The following is a 9,167-nucleotide window of genomic DNA, read 5'->3' on the forward strand; positions in this document are numbered from 1 at the left end:
CTCTCCCCCCACTTTCCTTCCTCCCTTCCTTCTCTTTCTTTTTTTTTTGGTAATTCTTTCTTTTGTCATTTCTTATCCAAAGTTGGAACTTCCGATGCCATGAACCTTCTAAAGAAAACACTTCTTATTGAAGTGAATTACTAATTACTGCATTTGATAGCAATGTAAGTGCCTATAATCATGTTCTATATTCTTTATTCTCAGTAACTTTTAAAAGGGAAGTTATTTATATTTTGAGTGTAATATGCTTTATTTGCAAAACACCTTCTTTACAGCCCATATTTTATATATGTACACACACTGATACTGTAGAAACGGCTCTCATGTGTACCTCATATCCCATTCTTAAGGGAAGAAAATGAAAAGATCATCAGAAAAAAATGTTATAAAGTATAAGTACTTACAAATTGTCAGAATTAATGCATTCAAAGGAGTATATCACATCTGGGCTCAGGCATATACTTTCATTAAGATGTCATCATCTTAATTTTTCTTTATGAAAAGATCCTCCAGTTAGAAGTTTCTATATCAGAGCTGATATAAACTTATCAACAGCTGTTTGGGGCATTTAAATCATTTGAAATTTTTGGTTTTATGATTTCTGTTCCATAACTTGTGAAGACAATGAAGAGTCAGGCAAAAAAGTTCAGTATCTACTCATTACCTGTATTTATACCATATAGCTGTTATTCAATAAAATGCTACATATTTTATGGATGCCGTGTTATCCCAAGGAATAATTCTGATTTACTTAAACTTACACTTCTCCAATGCCTTCTAAATATTGTCTTATCCTGAGCGAAGAATTCATAGGTGCACAAAGTGAAGCAGTTTTCTTTGAATGTAACATAAAATAAATGTGATTATATCACAACATAGTTAAAAATCTTTAAAGGGGAGGAATCAGAGTGTACCTTCCATTACGAAAAGCCTGACTGGCATTTAAGGATGAAACTCTTAACGGTATTTACAAATCAAACTTCACAGATTTGAAATCTGCTTTCATGGTCTTTGACTAAGTTTAGTAATTTTCATCTAACATAATTAAAGTTTGATGTGTTCAGGAAAATAAGTAAATGTAGATATTGATAGTACCCAATAACATGTTCTTTCAGAATTTCCTCCCTTATATTGAGAGAGAGTCTAATCCGTGTTGCCTTGTGATTTAAGAACACTTCTGAGCTCTGATCTTAATCTAAGGTTTATCTTGCTTTATTTTTTATTGGCCAAACTATAAGTCCTGAACATTATTTGTCAACTTTAATAGCAAAGAACATATGTAAAGAAAGGCAAACTCTGTTCTTAGAAATGTTGAAATAGTATGTGGAAGCAATTACATATGCTTTTCTTCTGTTCAGAGCAAAAATGTAATACAACTTTTAAAAAGAATCCTGTATCTCTTAAACTGGCTCAAGATCAAATTTGATAATAACTTATTCCAGGCAAGATTTTATAAATTAAATCACTTGTGTTTCTTCTCAAACATGTTGTTTGGATATATTGCAAACATCTAAAATAATCTCAACAGAAATAGTAATTGATTTTTTATATTAAAAAAAAAAGATTGTTGCAGCTCTTACACTGTTTAAAGGGGTACTATTTATTTGCGTGGGTCAGGTGTTAAAATAGGGTGGCAGTTCATTCATCATCTTGCCTCAGTGCTATTATGAGAGTCACTGTGAAAACTGCAAAGAACCGACATGTTCAGGAAGACCGAATTAAATCCCGGGCAGCAGCATACAAAGCTACATGTAATGATCATCCCATAAGGAAAGTATGTGAATACTGCTTTGCAAAGGATTAAATATTGTAATTTTAGCTCATGCTCTGTACTATGCTTCCAGTGGAATTATTTAAGCCCTTTTAGTGACCATTGTCCTTGCCCATTTAAAAACTAAAATGTAGTATATATTGTATAAAATGAAAATATCATTATAGCTTAATTAGGGAAGTTGTACATAGACATTGAAAGAGGGGTTAAAAACAGTTTTATTATGCAGTTGTAAAACACCAAAAATACAGATTCATCTTTGATATGTAACACACTAAATGTATTTTGTACAGCATCTGGTTTAAAAGGTGCCTTATTAAGTTTACCATTAATTGCTTTGTTCTATATATAGATTACATCCAATGTATCATTTTTAAGTAAATAACCTTATTTTAGTATACTCTAGTGATGTGTTTTGTGATACTCGGACTGTATTGTGTATCAGAAGTCACATGTCTGGGGAGATTTTATAACAGATAAGCTCGTATACATATTCATCCCTGAGATGTGCATTTCAGCTATCAGAAATCAAGTGTGGAACACATGGCAGGTAAGTGACGGCATACTCTTTCCTTTGTGTAGATAGAGCAGTTAAAAACCTATTAGAGAGAAGAGTCATTTCCCTTTAAAAAAAAATTAATTCTAAAAATACGTGCTCGTTGCAGAAATTTTGGAAAACGCAGGAAAGATTAAAGAAGTGACTAAAATCCCTCACAATTCTATTGCCACATATACCCCTATTTACATCTGAATGTTTCTAGTTTTTTTTTCTGGGGCTTTTTTTTACAAAATTTAAGATCATAGAATGTCTTTAATATCCATTGAAAAAATGTAACTTTAGGGGCACCTGGCTGGCTCAGTGAGTTAAAGCCTCTGCCTTCGGCTCAGGTCATGATCTCAGGGTCCTGGGATCCAGCCCCGCATCGGGCTCTCTGCTCAGCAGGGAGTCTGCTTCCCCCTCTCTCTCTGCCTGCCTCTCTGCCTACTTGGGATCTCTCTCTGTCAAATAAATAAAATCTTAAAAAAAAAAAATGTTAGGGGCACCTGGGTGGCTCAATTGGTTGAGCAACTGCCTTCCGCCCAGGTCATGATCCTGGGGTCCCAGGATCGAGTCTTGCATTGGACTCCCTGCCCGGCGGGGAATCTGCTTCTCCTGCTGACCTCTCCCCTTTCATGCTCTCTCTTTCTCTCACAAATAAATAAATAAAATCTTTAAAAAAAAATGTAACTTTAAAAAATTAACTACATAATATTCTACCAAGTAGATGGAATAATTTTTTAATAATTCCCTATTGAATAATTGGGTTATTTCCATTGTTTTAAAAAATATATAATGAATGTATTAAACATCCTTGTACATACATCTTTTAAAACATAAATTTATTCTCTTAAATTACATTCCTAAAAGTGGGACTAGTGGATATGAACTTATAAAGGATTATTTAAGATGAAAAAACAGTCTAAGGTTCTTGGTAAGTGTGGCCATATTACTGCCCAGAGGGTTTTCCGGGCACATTCCTACTAGTCGTGTCAAGAGAGTGTTCATCTCACCACTTGGGCAGGTCATGGCTTCCAATTTCCTTTCTCTGCTAGCATAGCACCTGGTTTCTTGTCCTGTAACTGGTTTCTGTTACCTACAGTCATGGAGTCCATTTACCCTGCTTTACGGTGTTCCAGCTGCAGCAAGTGCTTTGTGAGAAGCTGAAGCTTCCGGGCTGAAAGGCAGCTTTCCCTCTGTTTCCCCGCAGTGTCCTCTCCCTTCCTGCACGTAGTTTCACCGCCTATCAGAGCTGTTTCCGACTGTGCATAGATTCAGTCAGCAAACCTCGGGGTGCCTTAGGCAGCTGGACAAACTAAATTGTCTTTAAAAATTTGGGACTCGATGTCTCCCCCCCAAAAAATGCATGTTCGGGGATAGCTTGTTAACAGCTTCTTCACAGGAACCCCTATTCAGTGTCCCCGTAAGATGGTTTCTTGAAACAAGCATGCACTCTCATGCAGCCTGGTAAAGAACTGGGATTTCCTGGGCCTGTCAAATTACTTGCTATAGCTCCCCTTCTATCCGTAAAAGGTTGACCCCAAACCTAGATCAACATATTCGTTTTCTTTCCCGGCATAATCTGTTACTGTCACTGATTAGTTGGAACAGTGATGATTTCCAAGGTTTCTTTAATGTTAGTAGTAGTACTAATAGAGAAGACATTAAGAAATGAGAACAGTGTCTTTCCAGAATAATTCTTGTAGGTAATTTGAGGCAGATGCTAATTCAGCCATTAAATTTTCATCCACTTGGAGAACTGTTTCCCTGCTGCTAGTGCACGGACCTTTTCTGGCGCTAGCCTTAGATGCATGTTCCTACAAAGCCTTGCGACAGCCCTCGGAGCAGTACAGGCCTGGCCAGGAGGACATGGCGCACTGAAGATGGCCAGTCGGTCATGGTGGGAGAGGCCACCTAATGGCAGCAGCACCGTCCTGGCTAAGGGGAGTTAAATACTGCGAGCTCAGGGCAAAAGCAGAAATAGGCAAGTCACCCGAAAGCTGGAAATCAGGAGGAGACTTAGAACTAGTTCATGAGTGCCAAGGTACATATGCAAAACACGTCCACAGGAAGCAGCGGCTATGACTGAAAGATTCGTCCATAGTTGCTCTTGGAGGTGGAGACCCTGATTCTCGTTTTTAGAGGGAATAGTGTGGCCTGTTACTCCTCTGAACTGTATCTTCTTGGCCTTTGTCCCCTTACTTTTACTCTGTTTCATGTATGCTCAGAACGAAGTTCAAGTTGATTCTAGATGTCCTAGTGCTTCTTCCTCCCTCCACCTCATTTCTCATCATAAATTTTCCACAGGGAACCGGAACCATTACCATTATTTGAAAGTCAAAAGTCAGTATAAAATGCTCATGTAGGAAATATCTTCACGCTGGAGGAAGGAAGAACTAGGGCCTTTGTTGTTGAGAGGGGAGCCGTCTGTAACACAGATGCTGAGGGTGAGGACGCGGGGCTGCCCCTCTGTTCTCTGTTGCTCCGCTGCAGGACTCAAAGCCAAACAAAGGCTGAAAAGACATTCAAAAGACAGAACTGAAAGGCTGTGGCAAAAGCAAACAACACTGCATTGGAAGGCATTTCAATCACTTAGAAATCCAGACTTACTGATTCTGTCTTCACTCTTGGTGAGCACTGGCTGGACGTCAAATCTAATGAAGGATATTTCCAGGGTCCCTGCTGCCAGTAAGAGGTCTGACGTGTGTTTGATTCAGTCCTTTGCCATGTAACTTATTTTTTCATTCAAGAAACAGAATTTTTGAGGTGCCTGGGTGGTGCAGTCGGTTGAGCATCCGACTCTTGGATTCAGCGCAGGTTGTGAGATCGAGCCTACCCACGTCGGGTTCAGTGCTCAGCATAGTCTGCTTCAGACTCTCTCCCTCCCGCCCCCACCCCTGGACTTGTGCACACCTGTGCAAGGGCACTCTCTCTCAAATCTTAAAAACAAAAGGGAATTTTCCATTTCTTTTTGATGTTTTGAAGTTTAAATTTGCCATGTCTAGATACATTCTTTTTGTTGGTACCGATGAGGGGCTCTTAACCTTTCCTTGGACCTGGGAGCTTCCACTATTTCTTTATTTCCTCCCTTCCCTTCTTTTACTTTACCCTTTCTAGAACTCCTGTTAGACAAATATTGGGTCCCCTGGATGTTTCTTCCATATTCCTTAGCATGTCTGTCATGTGATCCATCTTACTTTCTGCTTTTCAGCCCATTTACTAAGTTTATTTCAACCACATTTTATTTTTTACTTGGAAATAATTTCAAAATTCCAGAAAAGTTGTGAAGAGCACATAGAATGCCATTTACACTTCACCCAGATTCATCAACTTTATATTTTGCCACAACTGCCGTGTGTGTGTGTGTGCGTGTGTGTGTGTATACAAGAATTGTAACGCTCAGTGTTGGAACGTTTGAGTGCACACACACAACTTCTGAACTACTTGGATGATCTAGCTCGTGCCTCTTCAGGTATTTCAGGGCTATTCTCTTATAAAACCAGTTATGTACGATTTTCAAAATTGGGAAAGTTGATGTTGATATCACAACAATAATCAGCAATACCATACCCTGCAGACTTTTGCCAGCTCTAATAAAGTCCTTGAGAGCATATTTCCCGGGTCCACGGTCTGTCAGGGATCTCGCATTGCATTGAGTTCCCATGTCTTATTCTTCCATCCGAAACAGTTCTCCAGTTTCTGTCTTTTGTGATACATTTTCTAGAGTACAAGGCTGGAGTTTCTGTGGACATATCTGTGTCCTCCTTAGGGCATCCCACTGGGAGGCCATGGCGTGCGTCCCATTATTGATGATGTCATTGTTAATCCCTTGTTCTAAGTGGTTTTCCCTTTGTAATTACTATGTTTTGAAGATAGTTTTAGATTGTGTTCTAGTCATTGGTAATTTTAATGTGAATCAGTGGTTACAAAGTTGTGATTTTCTACTTGTGTTATTATCTCTGCATTTATTAATTGGCATTCTGTAAGGGGAGGTCTGTCTTCTCCTGTTTTTTGTATGTTTTGTTTTGTTGTAAGATTTTATTTAAGAGCGAGAGAGAACACAAGCAGGGGGAGCATCAGGCAGAGGGAGAGGGAGAAGCAGGCTCCCCACTGAGCAGGGAGCCCGTACAGGGATTCCTACTTTTTGGCAACAGAAGATGTTCTCAGGTTATCTGGTACTTTCCCCACCCCAGCCATGGAGTCAACCATTTCCCCAAGGCTCTGTATTCCCTCAGGAGAATGGTGTTTAGAGACTGGGATCTGAGTGGCAAATAAGATTTCCAGTTTCCTGTGTCATTTCTAGAGACTTGTATAGTCCAAAATCTTCGGGGTTTTTTTGTTTGTTTTGTGTTGTTTTTTTGTTGTTGTTATTGGTTTTTTTTTTGTTTTGTTTTGTTTTGTTTTGTTTTTAGTTTTGGATCCTCTTCTTCACAACACTAGTTTCCCACAAATATTTGGCATAGCTACTTCTCTTTGTATTTGGTGAGTCCTGCTCCCCTCAGCTCTGTGTCCTGTGGCTTCCTGTTTTTATCAAGAAGTGATGGGGAACAGTGGTTTGTTAGAGCGGAAAAATTAAGTGTTCCTTTCTTCTTGCCTAGGATTTCAGCTCCCCTGCATCTCCCCCCACCACCCCGGCCCGCCCCATGTATTTACCTCCCTCCCCGCTCCCAGAGAGTTTTGTCATTGTTAGACCAGGTTTGGGGGAGCATTCTTGACAGAGGATGGAGGACTCCTGCTCGGGCTAGAGCTGGGCTGGAGTCGTGGCTGTTTTCAAGACAAACGTGGGACACCCGCGGAGTGGCACCTGCATGAGGGACGGCTTTCAGAAACATTTCTTATAGACCATAAATATCTTCTCCACGATGTTCCTAAAACACGGGCTGTTTCTGAAATAAAAGCAGAGTTCAGGTGTTACTGTGACGTTAGGTCGTAGAGTGTGGGGACACATCTCTGGATTGACTACCATAGGCCTTGACTTTGCTGAGGTCGTCTGTGTTATCTGGAAGCTTCCTGTCTCTGGAGAGTCTGCAGCTACCTGCAGCCAGGGACCCAGGAGGGCCTGCACTGCCCAGCTCCGGAGTGGCTGGCCGCTAAGCATGGCGAGCGACAGCTGCCCCCAGGCTGCTCACCTCCTCATCCCCACAAGCATGTTAGGGGCTGAGTTTGGGGTTCCCCTGAAATCGCTCCCATCTCCAACAGCCTCAAATGTTTGGGGTTATGGTTTCCTTTGGCTATTTCATTTTATACTTGATCCCTTCTACTTCCCATTTTTCGGAAATTAGGAAAATTTTCTGATTGGCTTATGGCACACTTTCTTATTTTTGAATATTATTTCTGAATCCATTTTTCCATCAGATTTGGGGATGTATGATACCACTCTGAGCTCAGTCCATTGCCTGGTTCTGGATGCCACCAGTGAAGGGTGGTCTTAACATTGGCCTGGGTAACAGAGGAGTCATTCTGGGGGGCACTGGCAAAGAATCTGCACCCAGAGATATTAGATGACTGAGTGGAGATAAGAAACCTGTCAAGTGAACTTTAGAATCTTTGTTTATCTGGTGAGCTCATTATAGAAGTGTTTAAACAGGAAATTTACGCTTAAACTGGATATTAAGGTTTTGTGAAATTGGTTTTGTTAAATGGAAAGCCTCCTATTTAAAAAAAAACATTGTTTCTCTCGTGCTCATCCCGGAAGCTTCTGGAGTGACTCTGCTGGCAGAGTTTACCAGTTGACTCTTGCATTTACAACCCTTTTAAGAGCACCAGCCCCATGAGCGGGGGAGGGCGTGTGCCCCATATGGAGATCAATGCACTCTGTTTATTACATGCAATCCATTCCAAATGAAAATTGTACATGGGAAGACCACATCACCCTCATATAGCTTGACCAGTAAGAGTGAGACAGAGCAGAAGGAAGACGCAGCAAGGTCTTTCTTGCAACAAGGGCAACAGGCTACCAGCTTTCCAACCTTCGGTCGGGAATGGCCCCAATACATCGTGGCTTGGGTTGGCATCAATCTCGGCAACTGAGAGCTGCACTGGGCAAGAGGCCCTAGCTAAAGGGAAGGGCAGGAAGGCCAGAGTCAAACCTGTGGTCAAGATCATAAACACCAAGATACTTAATGAAAGCTATTAGACTAGCCACCTCATACTACAGAAGGAAAAAGTTCAAGACATGGTGATTTCCTATTAGCAGCAGAGTAGCCTGGCACACTCTTAACTCTAATGTTTTAGCATATTGAGCACACAAAGCTGAGTGGTAAGTAAATTCCGAAGGACAACTGTTTGAATTAATGACCCTTAGGAAACAAGAAGAAGGGCTGAGACCCTTGTTAACCCTGACAACTAACTCCTGTCCTTTTTCTTTTTTAAAGATTTTATTTATTTGACAGACAAATATCACAAGTAGGCAGAGAGGCAGGCAGAGAGAGAGGAGGAAGCAGGCTCCCTGCGGAGCAGAGAGCCCAATGTGGGGCTCAATCCCAGGACGCTGGGATCATGACCTGAGCCGAAGGCAGAGGATTTAACCCACTGAACCACCCAGGCGCCCCTCTTATCCTTTTTCACTACCCAGTCCAATCCGATTTTTTTTTAAGATGTTATTTATTTATTTGACAGAGATCACAAGTAGGCAGAGACAGGCAGAGAAAGAAGGGGAAGCAGGCTCCCTGCTGAGCAGAGAGCCCGATGTGGGGGGCTCAATCCCAGGACCTCATGACCTGAGCCGAAGGCAGACGCTTGAACCCACTGAGTCACCCAGATGCCCCTCCAATCCGATTTTGTAATGGAGAAGAAATGTTTGACACACGTTGGATACCTAACTACCAAAACACAAACATGTCCTTAGAACTAGATGGC

Source organism: Neovison vison, chromosome 2 (assembly GCF_020171115.1).
Source record: "Neovison vison isolate M4711 chromosome 2, ASM_NN_V1, whole genome shotgun sequence".
Classification (NCBI taxonomy): domain Eukaryota; kingdom Metazoa; phylum Chordata; class Mammalia; order Carnivora; family Mustelidae; genus Neogale; species Neogale vison.